The sequence below is a fragment of the Vicugna pacos genome, chromosome 36, assembly GCF_048564905.1.
Source record: "Vicugna pacos chromosome 36, VicPac4, whole genome shotgun sequence".
Lineage (NCBI taxonomy): Eukaryota > Metazoa > Chordata > Mammalia > Artiodactyla > Camelidae > Vicugna > Vicugna pacos.
The window spans coordinates 5,052,766-5,074,120 of record NC_133022.1 but is presented as its reverse complement, the minus strand read 5'-3'; positions in this window follow the sequence as shown (position 1 = coordinate 5,074,120).

Here is a 21,355-nt window from a genome sequence, read left to right as displayed (position 1 = left end):
AAGTAAGCATGACAATTTTCAGTGCCTACTGCTCAGAATTACACTTCTGAGGACTGTCCCATGAAATGTCAGGAGACACTTTTTGGCTCAAAGAAGATGCTGTAATATGTACATGCATTATGTCACCAGTATGCCTTGGAAGTATTTGTATCTAGAGCTTTAGGTCGCTGAGATTTGCTGAAGTGTTTCGTGGGACAGAATTCCCCATATTACACTTAAAATTCTCTAGCATCAGGGAATTTGCAACTGCTCCCTTGGATCTACATCCAAGAAAGTGATATCCAAAGACTTCTCCAAAATGTAGTCTCTCTTGGCCACTGTTTCTTTATATATCAATTAGGGATGATAACAATACTCACCTCAGAGGGTTGCTACAGGTGCTAAATCAGATACTTTGGTTTTAGAACTTAGCAGAGTGTCTGCTTCATAGCAAAGACAGCTATTATTATTCAAACTATGATTAATACTATTTTGATTATTCATAATACAAATGAGGCAAACTTATTATTTCCCTTATAGATAACAGTCTTCAATTGGTATTCAAAATATATTTTAAAGTCCTAGGTAGAGGATTTGAGTAAATTCATTTCTATATATACATATCTCTGGAAAATACTTCAGAAATGAAAAAAATGGTTACCTTTGAGAAGGGGAAAAGCGGGACCTAGGGGCAGAAATTGGGAAGGAGACTTAACTTACTATATATATTTTAGTTTTGTGTGAGTTTTTACCATACGAATAACTTACCAGTTTAAAAATTAAAAAGCAAAAAACAGAAAGATCAATTTTGGGCTTTACAGAAAAAATTATAAATGATAGACCTTTACATAAGAGTGAGGATAACAATTTTAATAAGAGTTAATATTCACTGAGAGTTTCTGATATTCCTGACACTTTTTAAAACTGTTTTACATCTATTTACTTGTTCAGTCCTCACAATGAGAGAGGAAATACCAATTTCTGCAAATTAAAAATGAGATACAAGGAGGCTGAATAACATGCCCAAGATTACTCAGCTAGTAAGAAGCATCACAGAGATTTGGATCCAGACAGTCTGGCCATGTGTGTGTGTGTGTGTGTGTGTACAAATAACATAAGCCAAGTCTCTGTATGATTGCAGTTACATGTGCCCCCAGCAATGTAAAGGGTCAGCACAAAGTTGATGCTCTGTTTTTATGCTTTACTAGCCCAACCCTATGGGCCAATGACTGGCCACATTTAACAACCATGATTCGTAAATGGATTCCACAGATTGGCGTCATTTCACAGAGGAAAGAAGAATAAAAATTTAAGAACTGAAAAAGAAAAAAAATCTCTTGTGCCTGAGCATCCTGAACTACCGCATCATCCCCTTATTCAAATTAAATGTCAGGATCCAAAAGCTAATAAAAAGTCAGTTAGTCTTTTTCCTGACTCTTCCAAGAATCTACACATTTCTTTGAGCTCTGTCTCCTCTGCACCTGTCAAGTGAATTATTTAATTTATGTGGGTGAAGCTAAGCCAGGGCTACTGATCAGTGAAATTGGTTGCAACTGGGTGGAAGAGCTGCACTGCTGAGAACTCCAGCAAATGGCAACATCACTCAAAGCATGCAGGATACTGCTGTGCAAATATTACTAAGTCACATGCACTTGGATGCCTGGATTCTAGAGGCTCAGGGGAGAGGTTATTTTATGAGCCTTGCAAAACTTATGTACAATGCTGGGCCAGTTGCTCCTCAAAGTAATAAGATTAGAGTTTAGGAGAAATTTGGCTTGGCCCTGAAACTGGCCTTTGTTTATCAAGATGCTGTTAAATCAAAAACTACTTTTTAGAGAACCCCTTGTTAAAACAGCTTTTACATAAGAAAAACTTTTTTTTCTTTTCCTCCTTTTTGCAATTATGTGAGATGATGAATGTTAAGTAAACTTGTTGTGGTAATCATTTCACAGTATATGTAAATCAAATAATTATGTGTCACATCTTAAACTTATACAGTGCTGTATGTTAATTATATCACAATAATACTGGGGGGGGGAGCCTTTATTAACCATTTAAGAACTAATTTCCAGAACTTAAATTTATTACTCTTAACTAGTTGTTCACAGCTTACATCAGTCATTTTCATATTTTTCTATTTCTTCTGGAAGAGTTCGGAGTTAAATAAGATAGTGGAACCAAATGTCATTATAATGGATACAAGAGCAGGTAAAAGAATGGGTCTGCAGAGCTTCAGGAGAACACATTATTCACAGCTACCTGGGCATTGACTCTGCTCTCTCCCCTAAATCATGAGAAGGTGATCAATGCCATGGTATAGCACCAGGAATATTATAAACAGTTCTCTAAACCAAACCACAAGATTGCCAAGTTCTTTTGAAACAGAGATGAAAACTCCAAGAATCAATGAGCAATGGCGTACAATACCTGAGTTTCCTAATTTGGCAATGCCCTACCTTGCAGCATGTCATCAAACTTGCCAGTGGTTTACCAGCTAATTGGCCTAGTATTAGCATGTACCAAATGAAACCCCATGATGGACCTGGCATCTCCTTCTGCATCTGCTTCTCTGACCACTATGGAATATTTGCCCAACCCTCCTAAGAGCAACCCCCAGCCCCACCAAAAAAAAAGTTCACCAAAGAAAGATCTCTGCTGAGTTAGTCAGTACTCTACCACTCATTCCTAAGTTTATGTAGGAGGGGGAATTTTCTAAACTCTCAGCTAAGCCCATGCTATTCCATCTCTACTAAAAGTAAAGTTAATTTTTAAGCTTTATATGAAAAAAAAGATGGCCTATACTTGGTCATTTCCCTTTCTCCTCAATAACTTCACTAAGTACTAACACTTTTCCATCACTTTAGCAAGTTTTCAACTCACTCCTTCCTATATTCAGCTATTTGATGTAGTCTTGGCAGCACACAAATAGAGATTGGGATTCATTTTTAGAAATACAAAACTCCAATTACCAAGGTAAGCTTTAAGATTAAATGTTCTAGAATCACAGTGTATATACACGAATGAAATACTTCATCACTGATAAAACAACAGTAACAGCTGATAAATCACATAATCCTAGTTGATCAGTGTAGTAGAGTTTGCCCCTCAGACCATGATATCTGAACATGGATTTTGCTGTGTAAAGCCCGGGTTTAACTTGAATTTAATTTCTTCCATGAAAAATTCCATTTAATACCCCCCCAAAGCATCTCAAAATCCATGTGGCTAAGAGAGCTTTGTGAAATGTATAGAGCTACTAATATAAGAGTAACCATGGAGAAACAAACAGTGCGATTGCTAAAAGTCTTAAATGATAAGCAAAACTCTAACACAAGTGTCACTGCTTTAAATTAATAGAAGTTAACATACAAATTTGAGTGATAGGAGTTCAGAAGTACTTTTGTTAGGTAATTAGATAAGTGGGGGCACCGGGTAGACAGGTGGAGGAGAGGGAGGATGGTCTGGAAGACGGTGTTATGCCCACCTCCAGTATAAAGGGACTTTACTTCTAAATGAGTGCCAGCAAGAAACTGGTAAAACCCGACAGCCACAACTGCACAGTAGCAGAAAGGACTTAACAGGACATGGTCCAATGTTCATCGTATTATAATTAACATTGTGGCTTAGTGCCCTTCCCCGCCATGGGTTTTCCTGTGTACACCGTAGTAAGGACATGCACAAAGGGGCCAAACATGACTAAGCATTCTAGGGACAAGAGCCATCAATCAATCAAAAGACCACCTCTAAGTGAGGGTACAGGAGAAAGGGAAAACAGAAGCCACTGCTTTTCCTCCCTTGGAACAGCCTGCCTCCTGTTCTTTTCTAAATAAATCTTTAAAATCTTTTGCTACACAAGGCACTGTCTCCCAACTGTAAACTTGTCTTTTGAGATCTGACAAGAACTGGGGTCTTTACCTGTTGGGGTAACTTTGTTACAGAAACCACAAGCCAGCCAAGAAACAAGCACCACTCAGAGGGTTGGAGTGTTCAGATGTATTATGACGGTGGGCTCAGAGGGGCTTCTGCTCTGAAGCTCTAAGCACCTCCAAGACGTGTGCACAAGGTTTTATAGGGTAAAATACAAGCTTGGGGTATTAGGCCAATAGGCATGGAGCAGCTTTAGCAGCATCATTATCACAAAAGTGGAGGCAGGGAGACAGCAAACCAACATTCCAAAGCCAGATATATCTCTTTGAAAATCCAGCTGGCTAGCAAAAAAAACAAACAAACAAAAAAATAAAAACAGAAAAACATGAACAGGGAATCAGCAAACCAACACTAATTAACTTAGATTTACAAGTTAGTCCAGCAGAACTCAGATCAGTATTCTGATACTTAGATTTGTGAGTTATCTTGTTAGCCCAGCCCAGCCTCTCCTTCACATTCCTAGATTTGTGAGTTATCTTGTTAAACCAGCCTGGCTTTTCCTTCACAACTTCTTTGACTAGAGCAAAAACAAAAAACAAAACAAACAAAAAAAAAACTGGAGTGACTGGCTGCTTCCATGACATCCCTCTGATGCAGGAAAATGGATGTGGGGGTGTGAGGAGCCCCTGGGATGTGCCCCACCAAATGTGGGTCCTTGGCTTTGCACAGGAAAGAATTCAAGAGTGAGCCACAGTTGAGTAAAGGTAGATTTATTCAGAGGTACACTGAAAGGCAAGAGAAAGGCCATGGGGTTTGGGGGTTGGGTGCTCAGATTAAAAGTAGGTACACATTCCATAGACAGAATGTGGGCTGTCTCCAAAGGGGGAGGAAGAGGGGCAGCTGCGAGGTGACTATTGTTGGTTTTTATGGCTTGGTGGCTTCATATGATAATAAGTGAAAGGACCAGTCTAAGTAGCCTGGGGAAGGGACTGGGATTCCCAGGAAGTTGGCCATTTCCCACCCTTTGATGTTTTGTGGCTAGCCTTGGGACTGCCATTGTGCCTGTGGGCATGTTATTCACCACGTTAATATGTTACAATGAGTGTATAATGAAGCTCAAGATCTACTAGAAATTAAATCTCTCATCATCTTGAGCCTCAAGGCCTACTGGCAGTTGACTCTTTCACCATTTTGATGTTAACTGCTGTAGCATTCCTTGAATGGCTGTGCCTTGCCTCCTTCCATCCTGTCTCACCTCTAGCTTCACCTCCACTGAATTTTGCCACCCAAGAAAATTAAGCTCCTAAAAACGGAAAATGTGTAGTTTAATGGAGTACATTACACTGATAACTGATAGTGTTATAAAACATCATTTACTGAATTCTCATAAGTTTGATATAAACATGGCCAATCTGAACCTTCTACTATGATTTTTGAGCTGGTCTCCAAATGTCTCATTGGTCCAAACTGCAGAAAGTGCTTGAATTGAATCCACTCATTGAATGATAATTGTAGATATAAAATATAAATATAAGTTAGCCCCACAGAAGAACCACTCTGTGATCATAGACCCATTAATACATCTGTTTGTAATAAAAAAATAATAAAATATTTTATGTAGCTGAAGTCAGGTCCAGAATAATTAAATGAAGACCCCATTGCTAGGAGCAAATAGAGCACAGATAGTCCTAGCACAAACTAGCAGTTAAACTCTTAAAATATTTAAAGGCAATGAACTGAGATGACTCACTGACGGAAGCAAATGAATTAGTAGGTAATATATGATATATTAGGCACTTGAGAAATGTGGAGGAAATGGTAAGTATAAGAGCAGTAGACTTGTGTGACTCTTGCTCAATGCAATTTAAGCTGTGCCAAAGAGACCTGAGAGTGGTTAATTGGTAATTAAAAGCTAAATGTGAAAGTCAGAGAACCTACTTGGTAGCATATAGAAAACTCTCACTCCCTGCAGTGGGAAGGAAGAGAAAGCTGAGAATAAGGCTCAGGAATTCATTGTAAGAATAGTCAAGCTCCAAACAAAGTTAAACTCTCAAACAAAGCAGTTCTGTTATGCTAAGAAGAGAGCTCCTGTTGGAAAAGAATGGAATCTGTCCGAGTATTTACTGGACAGATCTCTGCCCTATCATGCTTCCTTTCTTACCTTTCCACAGGTGTGAGCCCCCAAAATTTCTTTTGTAAATGTCCTGTACATTAACATCTGTCTCAGAAAAAAACAAACAAACAAACAAAATAAGCAAAAGACACCATTGTATAAAGATTATGCAAAACGGCACAAAGAGTGCAACGCACTGTTTAGGGATATACATATATAATTAGGTTATAAAATAGGGCTAGGAATGAGAAACACCAACTGAATATAGAGGTTACCTCTGGGAAGGAAAACGGGACAAGGATGAGGCCTCTGTCCAAATCTGTAATGTGTGTATTTTTAAAAGGGAGAAAGAAGGAAAAAGGAAGGAAGAAGAGATGGAAAGAGAAAAGGAAGGAAGGGAGAAGCAGAGAGGAGGAGGGAAGGGAAAAATGTGAAGGAATGAGGAAAACAAGAAGGAAATGAAGGAGTCAAAGGAAGGAAGGAAGAAAGAATGAAGGAATGAAGAAAAAGAAGACAAAGGAAGGAAAGGAAGAAGGAAAATATGGCATAGTAAAATGTTGAGATTTAACCAAGCTGGGTGGTGACTACACTGAGATTTTATTTTCTTTATATTCATTTTTATATTAAAAGGCATTTATTTAAAAAAATATGAGAAGCCCAATATTTAAAACATAAAATCTATAGCAGCTCAAATAGTAGGGACTGAGAACCTGGCCTCCCTGGCTTAGGGCTCCACGGAATAAATTTTATAAAGGACTCAACTAAAGGATCAGTGGTGAGATCATTAGCTTCCCCATGCCAAGTTGTAGAAAGAGTGCAGGATGGACATCTGGGGACTTAAATGCTTTAATTTCAGCTCTGACACATCACCTATGTGACCAGAAGAAATAAATGTAACTTCAGGGCTTAAATGATCTCTAAAGTCCTTACCCATCTCTAAATAAGAGTCCATGAATAGAGTAGTTCCTTCTGCTATGACGCTCATTGCACTGGATAATAGCATTGTCATCTAGGTTGTAGTGATTTTTCAATAGCACCAGCACCACCCTTGGAAGCTGTGTTAACTCTCACACTGCCACTGAATAAAGAGCACTCAAATAAAGAAGGGAAGGTGCTTGTGACCAAAGAAGCCACTTAAAGGAGTGGCTTATGATCCAACTAAGTAGTTAATCTGCTCTGTCCCCTTAGGGCACAACAGAATATGGGAGCTCCACTGTTACCCCTCTTCCAATTTAATGCAACCTTTTCTTGTTTCTCTTAGAATGTGTCCCTCTTTATGAGATTATAAACTATCTAATACGGGAGTAGAAAGTTGTATCCCATAAGCCTATTCTTACCTGTAGACTTTTTTTTTAAGCTGAGCTGCTATTTTATTAAAACTTTGAGTCTGAATATCTTTGGATAGAGTCAAGATTTCTGCAATCACCATAGCGCTCCCCCCACACCCCTCCATTCCCCCGTGCTTAGAGTGAGTCTAATTGCCTATATTGATGCTGTCAGCTTGACCCCAGATGTTTATGACTTATGTCTAAAGGCAGAGATTAGGCCTTCATTCATTTAATCCTTAATCAGTAAAAGAACTAACTGCCAAACACTAGGCTGCTTCCTGGAGGTGGATTTTTTTTTTTTTAATGTTTGTTCCCTCATTGGAGCTCACAGTATATTATTAGAGACAAACACAATAATTAGAGTTTAAACTTACTAAAGTTACAGTTACACCTAGGAGCATGTATAAGGCACCTAAGAAGGTGAGGGAAGGCTAAAGTCACTGGAAGGTGAGGAAAAGGCTATCAGGACAGATTTTCAAGAAATGATCTTCTAAACTACATTTAGAAAATGGATGCCCATGCAGCCAAAGGAGAAGTAAGCATTTCTGGAAGAAGAAACATCATTTCTAAAACTACAGAGGCAAGAAATGTAAAATGAGTCAGCCTGAGGAGCAGGTCACATGTGAGAGAATGACTGAGCTAAACCTGCAAGTACTAACATTTACTAGATGGGTAACCCTGGAACCTTTACTCAATCCCAGGTGTACATTCACTGTAGAAGTCACGCAGTGCCTTGACTTAAATATCATCTGTAATATAGCATGTTAGTTGTTCTCCAATAGTAAGAGAAACCCCAGTTTGTATCTAGTATAAGATCTTCCTGAATAAATACTATACTTCTCAGATTCCTTGCATTTAGGTGTGTCCAAATGACCAAGTTCTGACTAGTAAGCTGTAATTGGACACACAGCTTTTAGATAGTGTTCTTAAAGGGAGGGACCATATCCTTTTTCATTCTTTCCTCCTCTTGATGACATGAATGGGGACATAATGGCTGGAGCTCAGGTAGCCTCATTAGACCATGAGATCAAAGTCACATATTGAGGATAACAGAGCAACAAAGAGGAGTTCCTTCAAGATTGTGGAGCCATGCTCCTAGATTGCTCATCTCCAGACTTTCTGAATAATGGAAACACAAAAACTCTTATTTTATTTACACCTGTGTGATTTTGCTTTTCTGGTATTTGCAGCCAAATGTAATCCTAACAGTAAACCATCATTAAGATGATAACCTCAAAATGTCTAACTCCTGCCCCCACCTCTCCCCTGAGCTCAAATTCATATCTGATTATTTACACTTCCACATGGATATTTAACAGGAATCTCAAATTTAATGTGCCTGAAATCAAGCCCCTGATTTCAACCACCTCCAACCTGCTTCCTCCAGTTTCTTCCTCATCTTAATAAGTGGAAACTTCATTCTACCAGTTATTCCAGACAACAATGCTGGAGTCATGTTCACTTTTCTTTTTCAGTCACATCAAATCCAGTCCATCTGCAAATACTATTGGCTCCACCATCAAAAGCTGACAGTTTTTCACCACCTCCAATACCACTAATCTAATTCAAGCTACATGACCCTCATCTAGATATTTGCAATAGCCTCTACTCTTATTCTCTCCCAGTGGTCAGTGTGTTCCTTTTAAAATATGTCAGAAATGTCATTAATGTTCCCAAAACCCTCCTATGGCTTTGCATATCAGCTCAGAATTAATGCAAAGTCCTTTCCTTTTCTTGTACATCTCTACATGTCCTCACCCATGCTCCTGCAATATCTCTCTGACCTCATCTCTTACCACTGTATTTTCATTGCTATGCCCAGACAACGCAGTCCCGCTTTTTTCCTTATCTACACATGCTCTCCAAAAATCTTTTATCATGCTATTTCTTCAACCTGAAACACTCTTTGCCCCAGATACACAGACATGACTTGCTCCCTTCAGCCTTAGATTCTGTGGTCAGAAAGCAATTTTCTCTGACCATTCTACATAAAATAGCCACTTGCTCACTATTCCTCAGGAGACCTTTCTCTGACCACTCTGTATAAAACGGTCAGTTTTACAACTGTATCTCCTTAAGTTATTCAATTTTCCCTTATTAGTGATGGCACTAATCACCACCTGACACATTTGTTTTCAATTATCTCTCACTAGGTTGTAAGAGCCACAGGAGCAGGGTTTTCAGGTTCAATTTATTCTTAAATCCCTAGAACCTCAAACAGATCCGGGACATTATGAGTGCTCAATCAGTATTGGCACTATAGACCCAAATACAGAATCTTGGAAAAGACAACAAAAAACAGAGGGTCTCTGAAGTGAAGAGAACAACTCAGGGTACTTTAATTAAATTGTATTTATGACCTAGTCTCCAAGTTTTAAGGTCCCCTGCAGGCAAAAGCCAGACTGTCATCCTAGCACGTGGTTCCACTGGCCAAGGCAGCGAGAATTTAATAGAAACTAAAGCCTGAGAAGCCGAAAGACAGGTTCCAAGTGCTTGGAATGTGGTGCAGCCAATTACTCAAAGTTTGTAATATTTGAAGCTTGCTCTTAGGTGCTGGAGTAAGTAGTTCATAGAATAACCAACCTTAAAAAGCTAGAAATGGAGTCATTAGGTACAATCATAGGCCATGCCTTGTTCGAGAAGACTGAGGAAAAGCTCTCAGGACAGGAAACTACTTTTCAAACATGCATGATAATTTCTGCTGGAGTGAGGCTTCAAGGAATGTAAGCAAATTCAGCAGATGGGGGAAAAGATCATTATGAATTGTTTGAGTACCCCCTTTTATTTGATTGCAACAAAAATCTCTAATTCAATTTAAAAGCTTTTTTTTTTTTGAGTACTGAATCCACTATTTTTCAACCTTGGCAGAATTCTCCATGAAATTTCCTTGCAATGCTGCTACCTAGGCCACCACTGAAAAAAATATGTATAGGCCTGAGCTAGAGCCCAGGCTACTCATTCTGTTTATGTACTTATTTTTAGTTCCAGAGATGCTCAGTCAGGGTTGAAACCAAGGCCCTCATCTGTGCAAGACTCTGAGCTGAGCCTTGTGGTGGACTTACAATTAATGTGCAGTTCCTGCCCCCAAGGAATATACAAATTACATTTTGGTTATCTCAGGGCAGTAGGGTTATGGTGGCTATTATTTATGTTTTTTTTTTTTTGCTTTTTAATATTTTCTAAATTTTCAGTAATTGATACATATTTTTTTACGATAGAATGAAACAAAAGAGTTCTTTTTAAAATGCAAGAGCCTGAAATCTTTTTGTCTTCCCCTGTTTATTGTATATAAATCAGAAAATGTATCCACCAGTATCTATGACTAATGGCGTGCAGGTAATATTGCACAGAATTGCTGTGGGCAATAGTGTGCTGTCTTTTAAGAGTACATAGATAGTTAGAAGGATGAAAGCTGAATTTACAAAACTTTTGAAAATTATAATTGACTTTGAAAATTGTAAAGGAGATTGTAACATTCCTCCTAAGCTGGTCTGTCCACCATGAGAGTTAGCCAGCTATGAGTTGTCCTTGTGTACAGAAATTGTCTTATTAAGCAGTGGTATTTTATAAAATCAAAGTCTGTTTCCCCACCTTGCTGGAGTAAAGAAGGCCCTTACCAAGGTCTGTTTACAATCACTAGTCCTTTTGTCTCTACCAAGGGAGAAGTCTACAAAATCGTCGTCTTGCTGGGTGAGTTCTCTGACTTTAGTTTTCAAGCCCTGAAAGGGAAATTCTTTCAGAGCTTGAGCCAGGGAAAAATTTTCAAGTGACCTTCACTACTAGGATCCACAGGGACACCATTAAGCAAAAGCAAGACACAATCATTTGCGGAATCTCTGCTGTGGAGCCAGAGCATCACCAGGCCCTGCAGCCTCCAGAGGACAAAGGAGAAAGGGAACTCCCTCCAACGCCGTGGAGCAGGACTGTGGGCATGTTCACAGGGGCGCATCAGTGTGCGGTGGGTATCGCTTCGCATTAGGATCTGGGTTCAGCAGCGGCGGCCGCGCGCAGTGGCCGCAGCGCACTTGAGCGGATGCAGTGACCCAGTGACCGCGGGGGCAGCTCTCCTCGCCGGCTTGGAAGGACTTCATCACTCCTTGTTTGCTGACCCCAAGTTCCCAGGCTGGCTTCTTCTTTCCTTCTTTCTGATATCCACTCATCGCTGTGGTTCTTTGGCTGGCTCGGATTTTGGCTCAGTTTGAAGGCAGCTGCTCTGGGATGGAACTAAGACACAGGTTTCTGCCCAGATATATTTGCCACACACAGTGCAGCTGCTGTAACAACTACTAATGTGAGCCTAGATTTTTCTGTCCTTATAACTTGACAGCCATGGGGGACTGGAGATAAAATGAAGGTGGTTTAAACAAAAGAAAAAGTCAAATTACAATAAACCTCCAAATCTAATTCCAACATTAATCCCAATTGGTGGTAAAACGTTTTATTTTTATTTGACTTTGATCAAAGACCTAGCTAAATATTCTGCAGTGTTTTATTATATTACACTCAGTTTAATACACAAAACAAAGTGACATAAAAATTGTAGTAATTAATTTTGTTCACTTGAAATTTGCCTTATTTTTTTAAATAAAATTTTTGTTTGTTTGTGACTCCAAGTGTATGTATGGGTCCCCAACACCTTTCTTTGAAAAAAATGTAAGATACAAAGACAGTGCCCTCACTTTGGCACTTAAACTATGAAAATGACAAAGAAATTACTCCTGTCAATAGAACTGTCTAAAGTGAAATATATTTTATTGACCTATACCTAAAGAACACCTAATAATCAATTATTCCAGTTAACCTGGAAGTGGGGAGAGTGAAGCCAAATATTTGGAACTGTTGTGTAGCACCTATTGTGTTTTTTCACCCAGTGGCTTCCATCTTCCATGGATTTATCTGCAATGATTTTCAAACTGTACAGTAGCATTTGCTCACCTTGTTTCATTCCCTTGCTTAAAAGCTTTCAATTGTATCATAATAATAGTAACTAACCCTTATTGTGGCTTACTATGAGCCAGATGCAATTCTTTTTATATAGTAACTCATTTATTCCTACAACAACTCAATGAAGCAGGTGGCATTGTTATTCCCAATTATATATCAGCGAACCAAAGCAAAAACAAAGTGACTCAAGGTCACTTTGGGATATAAATTCAAATAATTCTCACCCATAAATTTCACCACTTTTATTTCTGTCTGAAATCCTGCATTATTATGGAATAAAAGCTAAATGCCTTAGCATTGTATAGAAGAACTTTTAGAAACTGGTCTCACTGTTTCATGAACTCCTATTCATCCTCCAAGGGTCAGTCATCCTATACAGCTACTTTTTTCTTCTTTCTTCTCTTCCTCAAAGTGCCCACCACTGGTGACTCCTGTTTATCCCTTAAGACTCAGTAGGGGTTACTTCTTTATGTAGCTTTCCATTACTTTCATAAACAAATTTATCCCCATACTAGAATATTCATGCTATACATTCTTCTATTAGCACCTGTAATACAACAATTTTAAGTATGTTTATCTCCCTTTCTAGAACAATCTTTTTCCAGCAAGGGCTTGTATCTATTAGTGTGTTGCTAATAAATTTAGTGGGTCAAAAATCAAACTTTTTCATAATAAGATAGAACAAAAAAATTACACAGTAAAAAACTGAATATTGATTCATAAAACTACTGTTTCATTGTGTATGTGTTATTATGGGTTGAATTGTGTCCCCCCCAAAATACTCTCCAAGTACCTCAGGATGTGACCTTATTTGGAAATAGGGTTATTGCAGGTGTAATTAGTTAAGTTAAAATGTGGCTATGCCAGAGTAGGGTAAGACCCAATCCAATATGTCTAGTGTCCTTTATAAGAAGAGAAGAGGCTCAAAGAAAGAAGGCACATCAGTGGAGAATGCCATGTGAGATCCCTACCAGAGATTGAAATGCTGGAGCTGCAAGCCAAGGAGTGCCAAGGATTGCTAGCAAACCACCAGAAGCCAGAAAGAGGCAAGGAAGGATTGTCTTCTACAGGTGTCAGAGGGAGCGTGGACTGCTGCCCACACCTTGACTTCAGACTTGCAGCCTCCAGAATTGGGAGACAATAGATATCTGTTGTTATAAGCCACTCAGTTCTTGATACTCTGTTAACAGCAGCCCTAGTAACTAATACATGTGTGTCTGTGTGTACTGGATTGCAAGGAAATGTATTTCTTGCTGTGAGCCCAGTCAAAAAAAAGTGTGAAATCATTTTTCTAGATTATATATAATTCAAAGTCAGTAATTACTTCTTAGGTTTTCTGTCTCTGGTAATGTGTTTATTGCTTGCCACACAAGAGCTTAATAAATGTTTGAAATCAAAAAGGTTGAAGTGAGAGGTGAATAAAAAGAAAAAGAGTAGGAGTAGGGAGAGAGGAAAAGAGGGGTAAGGAGAGGAGGAAAGGAAGGAAGGGAGAGACAAAGAAGATCAAAGGAGGAAGGAAGAAAGGTTAATTCTGTGCTGGCTTCAGGGAGGGAAACTACTCAATTTCAGAGCACTGTGGGGTCGATACAGAATTATAGCCTGATTTAGAATAGACTCAATGATAAAAGTACTCTGGTGATTTCCTACTTTTTTTTATACTATTAGAGATACTGTGGTTGAGAACAAACAGATTTTTATGAAAATAATAGAAAAAGTTTAAAATTCTGCCCCATGCAAATACAATTCACTTTTACCTTCCAACCAATTCTGAAAAGTGTTTATAAGATGGAGTAATATTTAAAAGTCCTTTGATGTAGATTCCTCACATTGGCCTGGGCCATTAAGCACACAAAGGAAACTGGTATACAAGGAATGAGGAGCTGCCTTACCTGTTCCAGCTGCTTAAATATGAATTTTCATGCCTTTTACTTGAAACATGTTATTTCTCCTCTGTCATATTGCCTTTATTTATAATTCTACTTTAAAAAACCAATTATTCAGCGATTCAGAAGGCATACAGGCAGAAATAGTAAATGCTTGATGGTGTTAAAAAAAGCTTCCTGCAAACTTCTTAGGTTAAAATGGACATGAGTACATTATATATGCAAACACCTCTAGATAGTAGTGTCCATTCTAACATCTTGGTAGCTGCAGAATCACAGCTTCTGAGCCATTTAATTCACTTCTAGATAGCACTAGGGTGCCAGTGCATAACAATAGAGGAAGAAGAAAATGAATAAAAATAAAATATTCCATCAGGTTGCAGCAAGTAAGGCTTACTCCAAGTTTCATATGATCTTGGTCATCTCTTCCCAAGACTGCTAGGATGAGAGCTTTGCAGGGGCTTACAAACTGTCTGCATTACTCTCCAACATATATTCATGAATGCACATTAGCTGCAATGATAATATTTTTAAAATAAATGCCAGGATACATGGATAGGTAAAGAATTTTTGTTCTGACTTCTGAGTTTACTCATATGAAAAACATTATGTAGGTAAACATAATAATGTAAACCACATTTAATTGTGTACATTGAACAAATTTCTAACTGAAATAGCAGCTATCTGAACATCCAGGATGGGTTATGTCTGAAGCCGTGCAGTGTCCTGTGCTGCCGTCCCACTCTGGTGTTCTTGATCTATAGAGTTAAGATCAATTATCAGCGAGCAGAAGTTTAGAGAATTTCATTCCCTACAGGCATGTACTTCTCTACACCTTCAGTCTCAGGACAAACATGACCTAAAGAAATTAGCTTTCAGCGATTTTATAAACTTTAAAATCGTAATTCTAGAAGTTGTACAAGGCCATAATTCACAGTGAGGTAACAGGTGATATGTAAAGGGAAGCGAGCTTACCACTGGTTTACCTCTTTGTGTTAAAAAGTCTTTCTCATATCTTACTAGTCCAAATAAACCAGCTCCTAGGCAATCAAACCTCAAAAATCTTAATATTCCAATGAACTGGGAAAACAGTATCTTGTGTCGGGTTCTAATCTAGGACTGGAACTGAAGAACATTCAGTGCTTTGATACTTCTGTTAAGACTCTCAGATATATTATTAAGTCTTCCTTGGATGAAAAGAGCAATGGGGAATCTATTAAGAAGCCAGCAAGAAAACTTTGAAATGACTGATTTTCCTAGAGATTCATTATCAGCCTCATAGGTTGCCCAGGTCAAATGTCAAAAGTTAGAATGTGTAAAATTGCTAAGAATTAACTCATCTCTTTAGCCCCCAAAGATACTCTTCTACTTAAAATGTCTCTCCAACCAGAAGATTTTTCTGTTCTAGATTTTTCATCCAAATAGTCTCATGTGTTTTCTACCTAAATAAATGCTGATTTGATTTTCATTCATATATGCCAGAAAACAAATATGAAAATATTCTCTCTTCTACTTCTTAGACATAGCCAATGAAGTTATAGCAATCTACTGCCTCTAACATTAAGAGTGCTCATTAGCTCTCCTTAGAAAGAAACTGGGGAATCACAGAAATAATTTGAAAATAACACTCACGTGAATTATCTAAACAAGGTTTAGAAACTTGAAAGAAGTCAAGATAGTCACAAAATGACTAAACAGTGAAGTTTTGGGTCTTAGAATCTAAGTTAAAACAAAGCACTCTATCCAAGGCAGCAAGAAGAAGGAAGAGCCAGAGGAACAGAGCTTCTGGTCCAACTAAGGAAACGAACAGCAACTACTTGCACAAGTGGTGTCTATGAGAGAAGAGTGTTACGGCCAAGTGCCAGGCAGATGGGAAACACGGAACAGGAGTAGAGTTAGGAGAAAGGTAAGAAGTGTCCTCGGCAACTGTTTTTAATGAAGCAGAAAGGTCCTGAATATGAATGAGTCAAGACACCTTAAAGGTATGGTGAGGTCAGATAAGACCATGAAGATATTTGAAATGTGTTTCCTTTATACAGATAGCTAACTATTTGAAATGAAAGATGTATTTAAAGACTGTCAAAAAGGTAATCTTCTCAAAGACAAGTACTCTATCTCTTTAGCCAGTCACAGTTCTTAATGATCATATAATATAAATAAGCCTGGGTGCCACCAAGTCCCAAATGGACTATTCAGAAGAACTTATGACCTCATAATCCTGGCCATGACTAACGACCAGTAGTGAACAATTCATCTAATAGAAGGAAATGACTTGACTAGTCAGCAACCGATATTATGTTTCTCAAGAATTTCTATCAAGACTAACTATGCATAGTAGGTAGAAAGTGAACTGAAAGGCCCTGTGGATTCTTGAGGCCCACACTTTAGGATGTAGAGATGACTAAGTAGTGAAACTCTTTCCTCAGAGGAGAGTGGAGCAAAAATGAAGAAAGAAGCAGATACTTGAGAACCAGGGCTCCAGAAAGAGAGTAGCTTTGGTAGGGTTAATTTCAACCAGTGAAAATAATTGCTTTGAATTTTTTCTCTTCCACTGATATTCACATCCCTTTTGTATTTGCTTGTTCTCCAAAATAATGAAAAATATTCTGTGTAATAATGGAAAAAGAGGGACATCTATTTCTTCAAGTCACAAGATGAAATTCAGCTGAGTTTTGAAAAAAGTTAAGCAGGAAAAAAATTACATTGTTTTCATAGTAAAAGAAAACAATGAATAATTTTGCATCTGAATTTTTAGGTAAATACAAGACCCCAAAAAAAAATCGCAAACAAATCTTCTGCCTAAAAGAAAAATCTTTTTAATGATCTTGGGCTGCAGTGTAGGAAAGTCACAAAGGAAGAGAAGACCTAGTTTATCAGACAGCCATTCACAGATTCCACATAAAGGCTCAGAGATAAGCAATCAAATAAAATCATATTTATAGGCAATCATTTGGGGCATTTCTTTCTTAAGGACAAAGTAAATAGTAAGAATCCACTCTTCTTACTCAATAGGAGAGAAAAATCTTTAGGAGAAAATGATGACTAAAAGCCTAGGGGTAGCATTCTATGTACAAGAGCAGCAGGCTAGCTGGCTCTCATAGCTGATGTCGCGCTAACCATGCCATCACAACGATTTTAAGAAAACCAATTATTTTCAGAGGCCACAGATTACAAAGGACAATTCGTATCAGCTTGAAAGAACCAGCAAAAAAAAGAACTTAAGATGTTCAAGGTATTCTCACCTGAAAAGTCATTTTGCTTTGCTTCAGTAGAACAGATGTCTTTGGTGGTTGAGTTCATATGCTTATATTGGTAGGGTTTCTTTGGTGATGAAGAGGGACTTTAAGTGATCATAATAAATACTACGAGAGCAGCATGTGCATAAGGAATACTTTCCTTAACATATATTCCTGTAACAAGGACAATTTGTGCTAATTCCAGGTATCAACGTTTTGATCAGAACACAGAGTATTCCATATGGATGTCATACTAATAACTATACCTGGACGGATGATTTTTAAATCTGAATCTTTGAAAAGATATTTGGAAAAGTCTGAGCCTAATGCTGGCATGAGAATTGTATACATTAACTTAAACATAAATGTATATAATTACAGAGAGTGGGTAAGGCTCTGTTCTATGGTGCTTAAGACAATTCAAACCTGAATTCAGACACAGGTTTGCTGAGTAATACATTCTAGCAACATGACCCTGGGCAATTTGCTTTCCCAACTTCCTTGGCTATAGAATGGAAATAATAAGAGTAGTTGCCTTATTACCTCTTGTTGGGAAAATTGTGGAAAAAGAAACCAATCAGCATAAATTTAATTCACACTAGGTAATCAGTACAATAGCAGGATGATTATGGTCACATCGCTCATAACAACATTAATCTCTAGCTGCTCCTCATTATGGATCTGCTCTGAACACTCGCTCTTGCATATCTCCTAATTCTAACCATCACGGTGTTTTGATTGATTGATTGACTGTTGTGGGAGGGTGGGGGGAGGGGTAGACACTTTCAAGTAACATTAATGGAAAATAAGATCAGGGAAAGCACAGCTTCCTCTAGCAAAGGACAAACCACAGTGAGTCAACTGAGAATTCTTTAGTAGGAGCAACAACTGTTTCAGATTCTGACATGTTTTGCCTGAGGTTACGTCGCAGGTTAAAACTGTTTGCTGCTTCTGGTGGGGAATCTTTGGAAGTTTCTGTCTCTTCTTAGCCAGTGATTCCTGAGGATTACCTGTCAGGATCTGCCTTAAAGTTTATCTCGTGTCCTGATTTATTTGGCTATATAGCCAAGCAAAATATGTGAAATGTATATAGAACATTGTAGAGCAATTTAAAACGTTTTATTTTTCTAAAGCAAAAACCATTTTTCCTACTTTCTCAACACGCGTGCATGTTTGTTATATTATATAAATATTAATAGATATTTAAGAACTAATGTTTTGTTGTTTGTTTTGGGGGGTCTTATTTGCTTGTTTAAGCTTCATCTGTTTTCTTTGAGTTTCTTCATCTGGGCTTTTGCCCCAAAATGGCTTCCACTTTGATTTTCACATCAGATTGGTAGATGCCAGGAATTAGCTCCTAGAGAACTGTGGACTAAATGCAGTCAGCTCTGGTAAGGCAGCACACCCAGATCCCAAGCAGCAGATGTTCATTACAAACCAGTGCCAAATATTTAAAAGCCATTTTGAGAAATTTAAATGCTGCTTGAATGTGCCAAGGAAAATAAGATTAACTTTGTTAAAAAAATTTTTTTTAGGTTTAAATACAAAAACAGCACAATAGCAGAACATATGTTGTCTGTTAACTAATTTAATCCCATGTGATCATACTACCCTGTTCTCAAGAACCCTAAAGGGATGCATTTAACTTACTGCTGTTCTGTTCTCATGATTCTTAATTCACTGACTGTTGTCACTAGTTTAACACTGCGGGCTGTAGATTCTCAGCTAATAATGCCCTTCAATATCTAGCTCAAAACACTTTTTAAAAATCCAATTCCCAAATTTAGAAACGTCATCTCTTACAAGATAAATTCCAGGCCTGAGTATGCCCTTTATTTTTCGGTTGGGAGAAGTGAAGATTACATTGTGACTTCTCTAATACCTTCCGCATCCTGGGCGAGGTACTTAGTGAACTCTCCTTAGGAGTTTGCTCTCGTGTTGGTCCTCTCAGCATCCTGTTCAGTTTGCTCGCCATCTGCTGTCACTTTGGGAGCCTAATGATGCAAATTTGGGGAAAACATAATTAATAGAGATGCTGAAGCTTGGGCTAGATAAACTCCCAGCAGCTGCATTTTCTTCCAAATATTACTTTGAGCCCAAACCAGTCTATGAGTTATCGATCAGACGTGCTGGAAATGATGCCCCATGCTCAAGTATACAATTAAACTTTGTTACCTCTTCCATTAAATGGAAATCAGAGAGCTGTATTTGGTCTTTTTAAAATCCTCATTATATATAATAGCACAGATGAAGTGACAAAGCACAATTATTTTTGAAATATCTTTAAGGCACTACTGCCAAAAGTCTTCAACGGATTCTTCTGCCTCTGCACGTTGCAGTTTTGTCCATATTTTATGTGCTGAAGAAGGAGAAGTGTAGCAGTGATCTCTTGAAGGAGCACAGGCCATCTGTCCCAATAAGCTTGTTTCTATAGATTTGGTTTAGATCAATACAGTAATCAAAGAAACAAAGAGGGGGAAATGCTTAGCTACTAAGTAGTAAACACTTGTTTTATAAAACTCTATAAAGATCCAGTAAAACATTAAAAAAAGAATAAATGCTAACTTTCCCCATATGACATCACCAGAAAAGCTTCTGGTAATTACAGAACCATGTATTACTGTCAACAAAATAAAAGAGAACCCCACAACAGCTGCCACCTCCCGAGGGGTGTCCTTATTTTGTTCCAACCTCATTCACACTGCAGGTACCACCTGACACAATGAAATCCATTTACTGTGCTCGTAGCCAAGGTATATCATAGTCAAGTAAAAATGACATATATGACATTAAAAGTTTCAGATACTACAAGGCTTAGAGCACCTTGTAACAATAGGTCTGTGCTTCCTTTTCCTGTGTGTTATGCACATTCTAATAAATATGGCTTCCTTTTCTAAAAAGATAGGGATAATCTAATTACAGATAATGAATCAAAGAATCACAAACTGCCTCAATATAATTTGAATAAGGTCCAAGTTGGCAGAGTAGTAATACTCTACAATCTTGTGTCAGAGTGCCTGCATGTTAGACATGCCCAGAGAATCTAAATTTTTTTATACATAAAGGGATTTTAAATAGAAGTTAAAATAGAACTAAAGTAAATGTATATTGATTCACTCTCCTTCTCACATTCTGGATGGTCAAGGTAGTATTCACTGCCTCGACTTCCACTTACCTAGGTAATTTACACAATAACGTGTAGAAGTCCTCATTAACAAGCTCAGTACCAATTACCTGAGTCCTCCAACACTTAGATGCCAAGAATTCTACATGATAAGAAATAAGTCAAGAATGTTATCATCAGGACTATGCAATTAACCTCCCTGGCTTCCTTTTAATATATGAAATATGCCAAACTCTTCCCTTCTTTGGACCTTCTTGTATTTTGTTGTCTTTGCCTGGAATAAGCTTATGCTCAACCCTTTCAGTGACTGGATCCTTGTCATCCATCAGCTTTCAGTTTAGTAAGTATCTCATCTTGGGCAGCCACCCCCAGGGCAGCCAGCTAGGTTTCTGAACTTCCTGCAACAGAGCATTTTCTCCATAGCACTGTGATAATAGCAATTTAGAATGACTGCTTACGCGCTGGCATACCTACCTGTTGGCTACCTCCCTGACTAGAAGATAAGCACTAAGTGGACAGGAACTTGGTCGGTTTTGCTCATCACTTTATAACCAGCTTCCAGTACGATGCCTCACTTACAGCAAATGTTGAGTGGATGTTGTTAAATACACCACTAAACAACAATTTTCTAACTCATCTTGCCAACCCTGTTGCCATTCTTACTGCCTAATTATTGTCTGCCTTTCTAGGAACATTCCCAGAAAAAGCTTTGTTCATACTGTTGCTCCCTAACTCCTCTCTAATTGTCCAAAACAGATCCAGCCCTCAAGGTGGTTCAGTTCCAACCCTTTCTGTGAAGCCATCCCTGAGTATTTTGACACATACTCTCCTTTCTTGGATTTCCAAAAACAACCATCATTGCTATTATTTATGACTATTGT